We start from the raw sequence: 16982 nt of genomic DNA on the forward strand, positions 1-16982 counted from the left end.
TGTAGGACTTCCAGGAGACATTACAGAGAAGGTGGCAGCTTGAACACAAGGCTGCTGAGAGCTCAACACTAAAGGAGACTTGTAACCTGCCCTCCTGGGGTCAGGGAACATTGCGGATGAGGGAGCAGAAAGAATGTAAGAGCCAGAGGATGGGAAGATGTATTCTGAGAAATTCATTATCCACACCCCTAGCCCCCACCTGCCACACAGTTTGAGTAGTGCATTCATGATCCTACAGTTAACAACAGTAGCCCCACTGAGAAAGGCCCTCAGTGGAATGGGGGCTAGGTAGAGGGAACATAAGAGTACAACCGTATGGGCATATGACCAATTTGGAAATATGTTCATACAGTAAAGTTCACAGTCCATTAAAAAAAAGTATAGGGGCCTCAAACATTATAAACCATAGTCCTGTTTTTCAGCTCTTCATCCCCAGATCTATAACTAGCTGCACTAGCCTAAAGAAAAATTGTCCTGTCTTATTTTAATTTAGTTGGTGCGATAGAATATTCTGAAGTTCTATACCTTATATCTTATTCAGTATGTCTTTGATACTCAAAACTGAGACGTGTCAGGACTTCCACATGATGCATTTTAGCAGCTAAATTTTTAATAAGAAGACCTTGGCTTTTTGTAGTCTGGTGCACCTAATAGTGTTTTCAGGGTGAATGGCTATAAATTTAAGGCAATGAGATCTCTGAATTGTCACCCTCCCATCTCTGTTCTGCTTCAGAGAATCAGAAGTAGTCTTCATTCAGCAGCAGAATTAAATTTAGTATAACACACTGGTTTTTGAGGGGAAAAAACTAAATCTGTATTTAATTTTATTAACAAGGGGCTTGGGAAAGCTTGATAAAAAGATATTTCCATATTATGAAGCACTTTCAATTTATACTACATATGCTTATCATAAAGACCCAAGCTTCAGTGGTTTATTCAAATCTTTGGTGAAATCAGTTATTGTAAATGATGTGCATAAGCTTGGAACTTATTTAATGCTATCTATTGAACCTGTTACTCAAAGCCTTCAAGGTAAAACAGTCTTTCACAAACAGTAAAATTCATGTGTTTATTCATTTCTTTTACTGAATAAGAATTACACTCAATTCAACAGATATCATTTGTTCACCTAGTATGTGATAAATCAGAGAACTTTGCTACAGGGACTGTTAAGACATAAAATGCATATTTGTTATCAAGGAATTTATTATTTAGGAGTAGTTTAATCAAGCATAAAACTTCTCCCTTAAATATAGTCCAGATATTTTTTAAAGAATATGGCTCACTTTTGAATGAAAGAGCAAAGAATGTCTCATGGAGAATTTGACAGTTTAAGCCAGATGGCATTACACTGGAGGAGGTAGCTATGAGAATAGAGTGATTTTGATAAATGTTTAAAACCCTCTTTTGCATATCTTTATTACTATTATTATTATTATTATTATTATTTCATATTGGTGCAATTACCCACCTTCCTACCCCCATTCCACCGAGGGCCCTCCTCAGCGGGATGCTGGCATTCATCATGGGGTTATGGGTTATGAATTGTGAAAGCAGCAGTCAGTCATTGGAGGGGGCAATCTTTTTCAACTATACAAGTGTTCAGATTGAATGCACTAGATCACCACTATTCACTGTTTTCTGGGCTGTTATTTTAACCTAATGTTATATGTAATTTAGTTCCAAATCAGCACAGCTTCAGCTTATGCAACATTATGCCAATGTAATAATTTAATCTTTATATTTTTAATGTATATTCTTAATAAATACTATTTAATCATTATACTAAAAAGTGTCCCATAATTTATTTATTTTTCTTCTAATTGTATTTATTTATTCCTTTGCAAGGATAGAGAGAGAGGAGACAGTCAGAGAGAGAGTGGGTACACCAGAGCCTCTAGGCATTGCAAATGTACTCCAGATGCATGCACACCCGTGTGCATCTGGCTTATGTAAGTCCTGGAGAATAAAACCAGGGTCCTTTGGCTTCACAGGCAAATGTGTTTACCGCTAAGCCATCTCTCCAGCCCCCATAATTTATTTAACTGTGCAAATTCTGAATGGCACTTGGATCACTTCCTGCATTTTTAGTAGTTAATAATTTCATGACTGTCCCCTCCTTTGGAAATATGTGGCTATTTGAAGGCAATGTTTGGATAAGGACTGTGGCTGCAAACTTTTCTGCCCATAGGCAAACCATTTTATGTGGATGTATCTCTGCATAAGAGATTTACTATGCCTTAAAGTATATTTATTTTGATATTGAAAGATATGGTCACATTATACTTGGTAACTGACTTTCATTTTCACAAAGAATGTCTAATATTTGTTTCACTCATATCTCTTATATGGAGTGAGAATATTCTTCAACTTTTGATGAGGTTGTATAGCCTGATGAACCCATTAAAAGTTAAAAGTATCTTTTCCTCCTTCTTCCTGGAGTCACCCCCAGGACTATCATGCAAAGAGATCAGTTGGAAAAGATAGCACTGATTAGGAACATCTTGAAGATATCAAAACTTCTAATGATAGAGGACAAAGGGTGAGGCTTACATTGCGATTTTAAAAATTAAACAGTGAACAATAAAATATCTGTAACCATTGTGTTCAGACCCTGGATGATTGTTGGTGCAGGGCTACAGTTCCTAAGAGAAGGGAGTTCCATAGAAAAGCATTCCTTGTATCTTCAGAGTGCTCTCATTCTGGACATCTCTGCAATGTGATGCCAGAACCATGGACACCATCTCATAGAACATGGAGAATGAATGACATTTCTTTAGCAACAGGGAACAGTGGCCCTACTTCTCCTCTGGCCTGACCTAAAGTAACATGAAAGTGAGCAGTGCAAACATTCGCCTGATTCTTAGTAACTTCTAAATACATTCAGAGCATTTCCAACATTCATAAAAAGAAATATAACAGTTAGTAACATAAAATAATAACATTCAACATTCAAAGATGAGAATCATGCAAAGAAGCAGGAAATTATAACTCATAAACCAAGAGAAATGCCAGTTAATAGAAACAGATGCAGGAATGGGGAAAAGCATAAAAACCAGCAGGCAACTTAGTTTACATATTGTCTGAAATGAGAAAGGAAATGACCCACTGGAACTTTAAGACATACATCATATATATTATATATACACTCTTTGAGATAAATAACAAATTTGACTATAGAAAGCAAATTAAAACTAAAGACACCAAAAGGTTTATAAACCTATAATTTAATCCTTAAAAATCTTTAAAAGTAATATAAAATTAAAAATTAAGAGAGGCACTATTTGGATAAGGACTGTGGCTGCAAACATTTCTGCCCACAGGTAATACTACAAGATATAATAATGAATCCTTTTACATGAAGGAAAATAATTCCACATGAAGAAATTAAAATCTCCAAGGAATTCAACTTATATCTGTGATTATATTATTGTTTTAATCTTTGTAAAAGATAATTACAATTTAAATTAAAAATAGTAAGGTTAAGTGGTATTTACAAAATATATCAACTAGGAGAGACAAAATGAATGCATTCTATTATTTTAAGGTTCAGATACTCATCGTAAAGCACTATAACCCAATTGTAAGGGAACCCTAATAAGTAAAATAGGTATTTGAATACATTAGTTTATCCACTAAGTATAAAGCAGATGCATCCAAGTAATAATTGAATTATCAATAGAAAGTCATAAAAAGTACTCAATTTAAATGAAGCTTAAAAAAAAGAGGAGCAGTAAATAAAAACACGAGTTAAAGAGGAAAAAAGCAACTGCTTAGAGTTCAAGCCAACAATACTAACTACCAGTTCAACAGCAAGCATTGAAAACTGGCAGCTTGCTAGGGTGAATAAAAAAGGGGTGTACATGCCACCTGGAACAAAATGACCTCACCAATCAATACCCAGATGAATTAATATGAAAAGAATAGCCGTCTCCCATGCACACTAATGAAAACAAAAGTAGAATCAAAGATCTGATGAAATAGACTTTAATAAGGAAAAACTAATCAGAGATATATAGAAACATTTTAGGATTATAAAGAAATTAAGTTGCCGGGCGTGGTGGCGCACACCTTTAATCCCAGCACTTGGGAGGCAGAGGTAGGAGGATCACTGTGAGTTCGAGGCCACCCTGAGACTACATAGTTAATTCCAGGTCAGCCTGGGCCAGACTGAGACCCTACCTCAAAAAAAACAAAAACAAAAACAAAAAAAAAAAAAGAAATTAAGTTATCAAGGGAACTTGATCATAAAAACTATATTTATGATAATAGAAATGTCAACCTGAAGTTAAAACTGATAGGACACAAGGAGGACTATATAAATTTCAACCTGAATATCAAAATTTTTCTTCAAAACAGTAAACTAGATATGCCTTTAAAGTTCACAGATCAAAATATATTTGGGGGGTAAATCTAAACAATTAAATTTAAAGTGATGGAAATTTTACAATATCCATTCTCTAATACCAACAGATTTGAAATAGGAAACAAATGAGCAGGGGAAATGGTTTGAATGGTTAGTGTTGCCTATATAAGCATTAGTTTGATTCCTGACACCTGAATAAAAAGCCAGGCATGGTTTCACATGCCTGTAACCCTGGTTCTGAGAATATTTCATTATTATGATGTAATTATTGCTTGAAAACTGCACACTACTTCAAGAAAATGACCACAAATGTATGAAAAGATAGTTCTGAGGTACTAAATATCTAAATGTAAAAGACATATTGTAAAAGTACGTGGATAAAAAAGGAAAATTATATTGTAATTTGTAACATGATTGGAGAAAGTCTTTATCCCAAAGTAAAAATCACAGTACAAAAATATGAATGAATTTGGCTATATTAAACTGTGCACATAGCACTTAGAATAGAGTATATGCATGGAATCACTAAAACCAAAGCACAAAAGGAAAGAAGTTCGATTCAAAATGTGCAAGTGATCTAATTTAATTTACAGAAACTGATTATGAGCATATGTAGAGGTACTAAAACTCACCAGTAGTTGGATAAATAAAATGAACCACAATGATTTATATATCCACAAGATAAGCAAAACCATGTAAGTTAAGTAAACTTAGTAGAGAATATGGTGAGGCAGGAGCACTAAGGCACTGTGTTAAGACACATGTTGTAAAGCAATTACCTGCACTGCTTATGAGATTAAATACATCTGCAGACTTAGCACTCACACTTTTGTATTGAGTTTGTGCATACTTACCATGTATGTGGACATCTTGATTAAAGACATGTGCTTGCCACTACCCATTTTGAGGGCAACCTTAATGAACAGATCACCATGCTTACTATGTATGTTAGCATCTTCCTGAGCCTCTGTACTTCTTTACATTGCTGATATGTGTGCATATATGGATCAGCCTGACTGTTTCTTCTTGCTTAGCATTTATATGAGATTTCTGAGTGTTCCTCAAGAAGCCCACTCCTGTTATTTAGCCTTGAGAAATTCTTTCATGGGCTCTTAAGAGGCCATATATGATGGCATCCTCTAGGTATTATAGAAGCCTAACGAAGTCATTCTAGCTTGAGAAGACGCTGTGTAGGATACATACTCCAAATACAAAGATATGGCTGGGCATGGTGCTGCACACCTTTAACCCCAGCACTTTGGAGGTAGAGGTAGGTGGATTGCCGTGAGTTCGAGAACACTCTGGGAATACAGAGTGAATTCCATGTCATCCTGTGCTAGAGTGAAACCCTACTTTGAAAAAATTTTTTTAAAAAAGATACAATTAGAAGCTAGAACCCAAGTGTATCATAGAAAATGCATACTTAAGTTAGGGCTGGAGAGATGGCTTAGCAGTAAAGCAGTTAAGCGGTTAAGGCATTTACCTGTGAAGCCTATGGATCCAGGTTTGATTCTCCAGGTCCCATGTAAGCCAGATGCCCAAGGTGGAGCATGCATCTGTAGTTAGTTTGCCATGGCTAGAGGCCCTGGCATGCCCATTCTCTCTCTCTCGCTCTCTATCAGTCTCTCTCTGTGTCTGAAATAAGTAAAAATAAATCTTAAAAAAAGAAAATGCATACTTATAAAATTTCTACTGAGGTGAATAGAGTAAGAAACAAGTTACAATATTTTAATAAATCTAAAACTTGTACACACAAAAGACTTCACAATTTATTAAGAATGCAAACATGTTAAGGATATATTCAGTTACATTTTACAAGGCACATAGCTAGGTATGGGAATTAAATGGAACTCAGAATGTAGGGACAGGAGGGATTTGAAATTATCAAAGAAATCTAACCTCAACATAATGGCCCGTGCTTATATATGTAAGGACAATGCATAAGTAATGAAGTGAAAATACCCCTAAACTCATAATTTCTAACTGATGGTAAAGAATATGATTAACTTTAATTATATTTACTTATTTACAAAAGAGAGGGGGAGAGAGAGAAGCAGAAAGAGATACAGAGAGGGAACAAGGGAGGGAGGGAGAGAGATTGAGAGAGCACATCAGGGTCCCTTGCCACTGAAAACAATTTCCAGATGCATGTGCCATGCTGTGTATCTGGCTTTATGTGGGCACTGAAGAATCAAACCCAGGCTAGCATGCATTTCAAGTAAGCACCTTTAACTGCTGATCTATCTTCCTAGCCCAATTTCACTTTTTGAAGGTTATTCAAAGTGGGAATAGAAAACAAAGATGAATGAACTAGAATATCAAATTGAATTTTAAAGCTTAGACGTTCACAGTTAATACACACTGTGCATAGTTGATCATATGCTACCATGCTTTCTGAAGTTATTTTCACACATCCTTACCCAAAATAATATCAACTAATTCAATCTATTCTGAGTAGTTGACTCTGTTTGCATTTAGTTCTGACTGATTCTTGTCATAATTTCTAACATGATTTAAGTAATTTTTCTCCAAATTGTAGTAAACATACTTTGCGAAGTCATTCTTCCTAGATGGAATTAAATTACTTACGTTGGTAATGGAGAGTCACCGGAAGGATGTAAACGAGTTGTTAACATGGCACTTCATTGCCACAATAATTTAGAGCCACTAGCTAGCTTGATGTGTCTGCAATAAATGTTTTATTATTTAGGAAAAATTCACTCTACAAGTTGCAATGTGCCATGCTCATTCATGCTGTAAATCAACAAAGATCAGCAGACTGAATAGAAAAACGAAAAGCTTATTTAGAAACTGACATAAGCTTTCCGATGAGCAGGGACGGCAGAAGTTAACTGCATTCATTTTTCTTTGCCTGTCATAGTTGCCACTTGAATTTTAGCACTAAAGATGGAAGATAGTTTGCCTTTATGAAATTATACCTGCAGAGACAGTGTTTGCATTTATATAGATATGCTCATAATAAAGTGGAATAGAAAGAAGCCACACTAAAATGATAGTGGCCCCAAATTTATGAAGTGAGGAATGGAGTTCACTAATCCATGCCTGTACCCTCACTGATAGCATTCGACACAGAAAAGAAAAAGCTTGTGTTGGCAACTGTACCATGTCCCAGAACTGTGCAGTAATTGTAGGACAATGCTAGAAAGCATCACATAATTTAACATTTGTAAAATACCAGGAAATTTCCCTCTTATTTGCTTTGTTGCTCTTTCTACAACATCAAGCTGGCAGAAAATGATTATGATATTCTTATACCATGGTTAAAAAACACACTTGATTGTTGTTGTTAAAAAAATCATGGAAAGACATTATTTTAGTGAAAAGAGAAATGTAACTACACATAACTAGCTCGCTCATGCATTGCAAAGACCAGATAAGCAGTGAGTTCCTATGCATCCCAACTTTCAGGCATGTCAGAGAGATGTGAGGGACAATCAAGGAAGTTCCAGTGAGCATGCCAAACATGGAAGCATGCATTAACAAATACTGATGGATATATTTATTTACTTATGTCCCTAAGAAGTTATTGAATATTTTCAGCATCTTAAGAAGGTTTCAGAGCCCATTTCAAGAAAAAAAAATAAGTCATCCTCTACAGGTGTTTCCATTTTAATCAGCACAGAAACATATTGTTTGAATGTTGGGCCATAAAAACATACACACAGTTTCAGATCAAACAACTTTTATCCAGATAATGGTTGTGAGATTGATAGTTGCTATTGGAAATACCAATGATTCATTCCTTTAAAATGTATTTTTAATACTGTATATTTTAAATATTTTATATTCATTCATCTTCCCATAATTGCTGTTGTGAATAAAACTGCATGAGCATTTCAAGAGACATGAGTTTTTTTTTCTTTCTTAGATAAATACCTAAGACTGGAATTGTTAGACAAGCTTCATCTAGCTTTATAAGCATTACTAGGCAATTTAATGTACTATTAAAGTGTAGTTTTGACAGGAGAATGAATTTAGTTCAATTGTGAAAGGATTTATCCTTGCTAGACTCCAGTTTTCCTCTTTTGCTATAGGAAAATATGAGATAGAGAGAGAGGTGGAGAAACAGAGGAGAGGGCTAGGAAGGGGCATCTTAACCTGAAGACCATGATACTCTGAAAAGTCAATACTTTGAAAAATAAAGTCTATGATCATTCTGAACTATTATGTTAAATTTTGGTGTGTATAGAATACCAGGTTTTGAGTGGCTGAGAGAAAGTATGTTCTGAAAACATATAAGCCAGTACCTTGTAACGGCCTAGCACCATCTTGGTACTTTGGGGATAATACGTTGACAGTCTTGGTAATGAACTCCTTTGTCTAAATGGGCCCAGCTGCTGCAGTCAGTCTGCCACTGGAAATAGTTTTTGACATGTAATAAGCTGGCATTATTTTATTTATGTGAATTCATTCCACAAAAGTTGAAAATTACTCTTTGTAAACAAAGAAAACTTCCACCGTTGATAGGCACTTAATGCTTATTAAGAAGAAAAATATTATCATTTTCTATCTCCACTTTCATGATAAAAGATTGAGTCTCCCTGACACAATTGTTCTGTGAAAATTAAGTGGAATGCCTAAGCCCACCAGGGAGACACTTGCAGGTAAGATTTGTGAACCATGACTAACCTTGTCTCTGTACATCTTAGCACATCCTCCCATGATGACCCTGCGTTCATGCTGCCCCCAGTTTAATCTGAAATTAACCTTCATGATGCCATTTCCTGTGTGGCACCTAACTTTGAGTGGTGTCATTGTCACACAGTGCTTTGGTTCACTAGTTCACCATGTTCATTTGGACAAGTTACCACTAATGTGTTTCTGTTGTGGTATCCTCGACTGTGAAGTTAAAATGACCCTGTTAACAGCATGCTTCCCTGAGGTGATGTGATGGACAGCCAAGACAATTATCATGGAACATTTTACCTCATACAAAAAGAAGGAGGCTTTCTGGGAAAGTTATATGACCTGCTCCCTGGCATTACATAATGGTTCAGAGAGTTTGTGTATTGCTTTTATGAAAACATTTATTTAGAAAGTGCTTTGACAACATTAAACAACTAGTGTTTTACAGTATGAAATATTAAGACTACTTTTATTACTTTTGCCACCATCAATTATTATTATTATTATTATTGCTGCTGGAAAAATGTGGACAAAGTAGGACTTTCAAAATATAATGAACCAGCTGAGCTATAATATATTATTATGGTCCTCCCATTAGCTCAACCATCCTGAAATCTCTAAAGGTGCTTATGATATGTGTGGGATTAATATCAAAGAATTTTCTTATCCACAGAAGAATAAAAGACAATTGGATTCAAGCTATGAATTTGGTCTCAGTGTAAGATAACCATAGGTAGCTCAGACCCCAGTAACCCTACTGAAACAGCAATGGGACACTATTGTCTAAAGTATAAGTCTCTGATTAAGTAGAAAACAACTAAAATTGGAATTTCAATTAAGTAGATTCCTACTTTTAGGACAAAATAAATGCATAATTTAAAAAGAAATGAAAGCAAGAACATAGAGGAATTTAACAAGGAAACAAATACAAGTACTAAGGACCCTAGAAAAAAGTCTATATGTTGATGTTAAAGATGATGATGATAAGCCGGGCATGGCGGTGCATGCCTTTAATCCCAGCACTCGAGAGGCTGAGGTAGGAGGATCCCCAAGAGTTTGAGGCCACCCTGAGACTACATAGTGAATTCCAGGTCAGCCTGAGCCAGAGTGAGACCCTACCTTGAAAAAAAAAAAAAGATGATGATGATAATGAGGGAAAAGGGGACAGGGGAATTGGTAATAAATCAGGATTCTGGGAAATCTGCACTCCATGAAACACTGTGTTAGATACTTTATAGATAATACCTCAGTTCGTACACAAACATGGTTACAGTACCATGCCAATTCTACAGATGAGAATGCTGAGATTCAAAGAAGATAAAACCATGCATGCTCCTTCATAATTGCCATTTCATGATGGAAACCAACCCTGTCTAACACCATAGCTGTGGTTTTTCCACCACAGAAGCTCCATTGAACACTGGTGCTCAGGAAGTATTATGATAGAAAACATACCTATTCAGGTAAACCAAACTGAATCGGGTTTTGTAGGGTGGTTTATTTCAGAAATTTTAATCAAATTTCTTATTATAAGAGATAGTTATTATGGAAATTACCTAAACATAATTAATCAAAAAAACACATATGTAGGGAAGTGAGGGACTAGATTTTGTAGGATCAGCATGCTGTGCAAACAAGTCACTATTCATTCTTACCTTTTCTTTCAAGCTTAGTATTAGGCTCAAAGTGGTGAATCTGAGCACTGCAAAAAAAAAAATTACCATTAACAGAAAGTTTGATTAAACTACACTCTATGCTGTATTGTATTTATAGAACTGAAGGATCTAATAAAGATTTTCAATAAGAATTTAAACAAGATGTTTCTAGTTAACAAGTGAACAAAGTTAACTTGATGACAGCATACTTCAGGGCTTCTAACAGGTTCTATGGTGAATACTTTAAACTTCCAATATATTAATAATTATTCTGGGTTATATTTAAAATTTAGTGTCCAATCTCCAGCACTGGTGGAACACATAGGTTGAATAACTCAATAGCCATTCCTAATTTTCTTTGATTTTGTCTGCTTCCAACACTGAAAATGGGAATGTGTTGTAACCGGATAAAGTTTCTAAAACTAATAATGGCCACAGTGTGTATACTGGACCATCATGCAGTAGCATAAATCTTAGGATTTTGTGGAGGACTAAAAGTAGAAGCATAAAAGCCTAAAGTATTCTCTTTGGTAAGTAGCTTAAGAATACCTTTCTAGCAATGAATTATATATAATAAATTTAATTAATTTAAATCCATAATTTGAGTTTTGAAAAATATCTGTAGTCATATGACTATCATCACATACAGATAAGGGATATTTAGATTTTCCCTTCAAATTACTTCATGCTCTGTAAACACATTTTTTTTTTTTGCATTCCATGCATATTTCACCACACCTAACTCAAACACCATGTTTCAACCACTATCCTGCTATAGACTCATGCTGGTGCCCTTGTGTATTGAGCTCTCTCTCCTGACTGGCAAGAATGTAAACTGTCCCAATTCTTTGTGCACTCTACGTGTGTTTACATTCAGACTCCTGTGACTCTTCTATCAGCGTGACTCTTCTATCAGCCTTGTGAATTTTTCCTCCTGTCTGAACAAACCCTTGTGCAGCTCATGCTTGGAAGGGGACTTGCACATGACTTTCCAGGGGAATCCCCTCCACTCTCCTACATATACTGACCTATACTGCCAATATAAATGGGTCAGTTTCATGAACTCAGATCTCTCTGTATTTTCAACTCACTTTGACCCCTGTGTTCAGTTCTGGACACTCTCTAGTGGCCTGAAGACTGCCTGCTGGCAGTAAATAGGTGCAAATGTGGGGCTTGCTTTGTTTACTTTCTCTAAAGGCTAACCTTATTCTTCCTTTCATCTACAGTTTGGATGCTAATGGTGAGAAGAGAATTACCCTGGCAGTCGCCCTTCTTGGAAGAGGTATAAACCCATCTGTCAGTTTTTAATTAATGATGATAATGGGATGGAGAAATAATTTGGACAATGAAATTATGTTTATTAAATAAACACACACCAAAATATGTTCATAGGCATCATATTTTCTTCCTCATTATAATGTTGAATGCTGACTGATTTGTACATGGAAGTATTCCAAAAGCCTTCTGGGTATGACGGTTTGAGTGTAAAATGACCCCATAACATCATGAGTTTGAGTACTTAATGTCCAGCTGATGGTGCTGTTCTGGAAGGTTGTAATACTTTTAAGAGGTAGAATGTTACTGGAGGAATCAGATTACTGGAGGTGGGATTTGAGGTGATAAATATGGCCCAGCTTGGTGTTCTCTTTCTCTCTACTTCTTGTCTGCTCACATGATGATATGGCACCAGCTTCCTGCTCCTTCCATGCATCCACACCATGATGAAATGTCATCTTTAATTTGTAAGTCAAAGATAAACCTTTTCCTTCTTTAAGCTGCTACTAGTGAGTTATTTTGTCCCAGCAATGAGAAAGTAACTCACATACCGAGTCACAATGAAATAAAAAATGCTTAGGTTAATTAAGAATTAATTATAAGGGCTGGAGAGACTGCTTAGTGGTTAAGGCACTTGCCTGTAAAGCCAAAGGACTAGGCTCAAGTCCCATGTACCCTTGTAAATCCAGATGCACAAGGTGGTGCATGTGTCTGGAGTTTGTGGTGGTCAGACACCCTGGTGTGGACATTCTCTCCCTCTCTTTCTATCTCTCTCTCTCTATTTTTCCTCTACTTCTCTCAAATAAATAAATAAAATATTTTTTAAAAATTATCATTAATATTAAATAGCAGTAATACTTTATAATACATACTTGATCTCAGCACCACAGACATCATATGTATTTAGTTGAGAGTCCTCACAGCCCTTACATAGCTTCACTGGAATCTTCAATTTGCAGATGTGAAAAGTGAGGTTCAAAGACAAGTAACTTACCCAGGGTTACAAGTTAGAAGACAACATAAAACAGTTTAATTAATTAAGTCAATGCATAATTATGTTGTAAGCCTTTAGTCTGTTCTAGGTACAGTGTTGAGTTGAATACATAAAGGTTAGTAACAGCCTACATGATGAAGTTTGGATCATTTGTATGAACACATATAACACAAAGCTAAGGAGTTTGCAGAGGATTGATCCAATACAGGTTTGGGGAAAGCAAAGATTAGGGATGGATTCCTAAAGAAAATATCATAAAGGACAATTAGGAAAATGTGTAGAACTTAGATAAAGAAATGAAAATATATCCAGTTTGCAGGAGTCCTACTGAATTACTATTTACTCAGTCTTTCCCAGTGGCGCTTAAAATCTGTTTCTCTTATGATACTATGAGGATACTATGAGGATAAGAAAATTTCCCAGTCTGATGACTCCTCAAACTGGGCTAGCATTGCAAAAGTGTCATTCTTTATCTACCTTGTTTCCAAAGAATTGTAATGTGGGTTTTCTTTTTTGACTTATACTTCCCTGATATTTTTTCCTCTTGGGTCATGATTTGCAGAGACATTTAGCATACCAATAACTGGGGACTAACTCCACAATGCACGACCCATTTACATCAACAAGGAGGGTATAATGGGAGGGGGTAGATCATAGATGCGCCTAAACAATGGTACCAAACTGCCTGTATTTGATGAGAAGAAAACTAATAAATCAAATTAAAAAAAGAAAAATAATGTGATGGTTTTTCTCCAAGTTCTTGTTCAGGTTTAACAATTCTTTTATTAAATTTTATAAACATTCAGATACTAGACACTTGGCTAAGTTCTGCAGGGGATGCAGGTACAATTAGAATATATCTCCTTTCCACAAAATAGCAATATACAAAATGACTTGAACAAGTCCATCGTAGAGATGAACCTGTTCAGTGAGGAACAATATTCCAAGGGAAAATCAGAATGGGGTGACAACAAAGTTACTTAGAAAAAGAAGCAAAAAGGCTCCATAGAGAAGGAAATTTTTATAGGCTTTGAAGAATGGTGACTTTTTGAATGTAGAGAAATTAAGACCACATCCAAGTGTGGTAAAGTATGCCCTGGAGTATAGGTTCCATCACAGTCATTTAACCAGATCAAGACTCAAGTAAAAGATGCCTCCTGGCAGGTCTATGAGCATTTCTAGAAAGTATTGGTGGAGGGTAGATCTCTCCCAGAGTGGGTGGTCATTCCAGTGGAGGACTGTATGTGTAAAAATCTTGGAGGGAGCACAGAGCCTATTACCTGGTTGCTCATGTTTCTTGCAAGTGTGTGCATATCCCTTATTGCTACCATTATTCATGGACATTGGAACCCAGTTCCAATCAGCCTTCCAACGTGGACTGAAGACCATCTCCTCTTAAGCAACCTTGTAGGCCTTAAGAGCCAAATTGGGACTGCTAAGGCATTCAGCCTCATGGACTGAGCAGTGACCAAGTTCTGAGACTCTCTAGTTTGCAGACAACCCCCTTTGGATTGTTCAACCTGTATTTAATAAGCCAGTCTCATAAATACCTTTTATAATATATATTCATTCCATTGATTCTGTTCCTCTAGAAAACCCTAATACATATTCTTTCTTTCTGTATTTTTTGAGACAGGTTTTCACTCTATATCCCAGTTGATCTGGAACTCTATAAGTAGCTAAGGTTGATCTTGAATAATTGGCAATCATCCTGCCTCAGCCTCCTGAGTGCTGGAATTGAAGGAGTGAGGTACACCTGACTTCTAAGCCTTTTTAAAGAATTGAAAGGTGGGCTGGAGTGATGGATTAAGGTGCTTGCCTGTGAAGCCTAGGAGCTCATGTTCAAATCTCCAGATTCCATGTAGCCAGATACATAATTATGCAAGTGCAGATTATTGCACATGCAGCACAAGAGCACCACATTTGGTGCTTATTTGCTTAAGGCTGAAGGCATGTGCAATCTTTTCTCTCTCTGTCTCTTTATCATTTGCATTCCAAAATAAAAATAATAATAAATAAATTTTATAAAAGAATTAAAAAGTAAGCAAGTTCTTTTACTATTTAGTGGACTTTCTCTTTCTTCATATTACCATCTGCATTTGATAACTTCCATAATATTTCTTTGGTGTGAGAAGACTATAAAAACCTGTTAGAGCCAGGCTGTTAATCTCAGCATCTGGGAGGCAGATAGGAGGACTTCAGTGAGTTTAAGGCCATCCTGAGACTACATGGTAAATTCCAGGCCCGCCTGGGCAATAGCAAGATCCTAACTCAAAAACCAAGCAAACAAAAACAAAAACCCCACTAGACTAATAGAATTATTTGGTCTCTTTGGGTGACATACTGCAAATAAAAATCAAATGTCCAACTGCATGATGCTATTTAAGATAACTTGTAACAAGGGTTTTTAAAATTAAGAGTGGCTCTTTAATAATTATTATTTTTTCTCAAGTGTGTGTTGTTTATAAGATACTGCATATTTTGATTATCAACATTGTCATAAATGTATTTAATGAGGCAGACAAGGATATATGTGTGTATGTGTGTGAGAAATGAAGCCTTAACACAAAAACATAATTAAATACAGATGGCAGTTTTTTATGTAAGAAAAATATCTTTCCATACATTGTGCTCTTGAGTGTTGCTCTTGTTGCCATAGAAAATTACTGAACAAATATTGCTACAGTCTATTCTTGGGAGTATAAATATTAAATGTTCTTCCAAAGTATTTTTCTATTGTCAATAAATATATTTAAAACAAGAACATCATTGCTTATAATGCACATTCTTGCACAGAGTGTTTTTGCAAAGGTTAAAAAAAAAAACAACATATATACGACCAAAATACAGGTTTTCTTCAAACAGTGATTCATGACACTGGAGAATGTATAATTGATGTGTGTGGTTGTCTGGGTGGTAAAATAACAACGCCATCCATTAGAGATGAGAGCTCTAACAACTCAGGCAGGGAGGCAGTGTGTGTTTTATAGGTCATCTGGGTTCCATTTGGATCTACAGGTTGCTATTCCTTCTTCATACTTGAAAGCATTTAATGGATTATTATAAAAGGAAAAAGATGGTATGCAATAATGGCTTAAATTGAAGTTCTGTGTGTATATCACCACTGTGTGACTCCTAAATGAGAGCTTCATTTTTAAAATTCTCATTTGGCCTGCTTGAAGGTTTGCCAGCTCATGAAGAAATCAAAACAATGAATTCAACATCAGGAAAGAAGGGCACAGAGCACTAAGAAGGAGTGTAATGTCTTTCTTTCTTCCTTCCATCCTCTATTTTACTATCCATGACTGCAAGTAGTGAAAGGTTATCAGAAATAAAATTAAAGATAGATCTAAACTGGACATGATCAGTAATTGAGCTATTATGCTTTGTTTTTGAGGTAGGGTCTCACTCTAGGCCAGGCTGATCTGGAATTCACTATGTCCTAGGGTGGCCTTGAACACATGGCAGTCCTCCTACCTCTGTCTCCTGAGTGCTGGGATTAAAGGCATGCACCACCATGCCCACTGGAGCTATTCTTTTTTTTTAATGCACTGGAGTTTGGGGAAATGGCTTAGTGGATAAAAGTGTGCTCTTTCGAGTTTAAATTCCAGCCCCAATGTAAAAAAGTGGGTGTGGCCATGCACAGTTGTAACTCCAGTCTTGTTTGGTGTAGAGACAGAAGAAACATGAGGGCACTGGTCACTGGTCAGTCTGTCTAACTAAAAAACAAACAATAGTCATAGCAGCAGCAAAAAAGCCAATATGGAAGAGCAATAGAGGAGGACACCCAACATTTTCTTCTGGCTTCCCAATGTATGTGTTCATTTGAAGCATGTGCATCTGCACACACAAGTGCACACACACACACACACACACTCATATATATATATATATATATATATATATATAGAGAGAGAGAGAGAGAGAGAGAGAGAGAGAGGGAGGGAGAGAGAAACATACATACATATATACATCATAAAAATGCTTTGGTTCAGAAAGAGGAATGTAAAAACAAAGATTAAAAACCACAAGAAAACACACTTGA

This window comes from Jaculus jaculus, chromosome 19, assembly GCF_020740685.1.
Source record: "Jaculus jaculus isolate mJacJac1 chromosome 19, mJacJac1.mat.Y.cur, whole genome shotgun sequence".
Taxonomy (NCBI): domain Eukaryota; kingdom Metazoa; phylum Chordata; class Mammalia; order Rodentia; family Dipodidae; genus Jaculus; species Jaculus jaculus.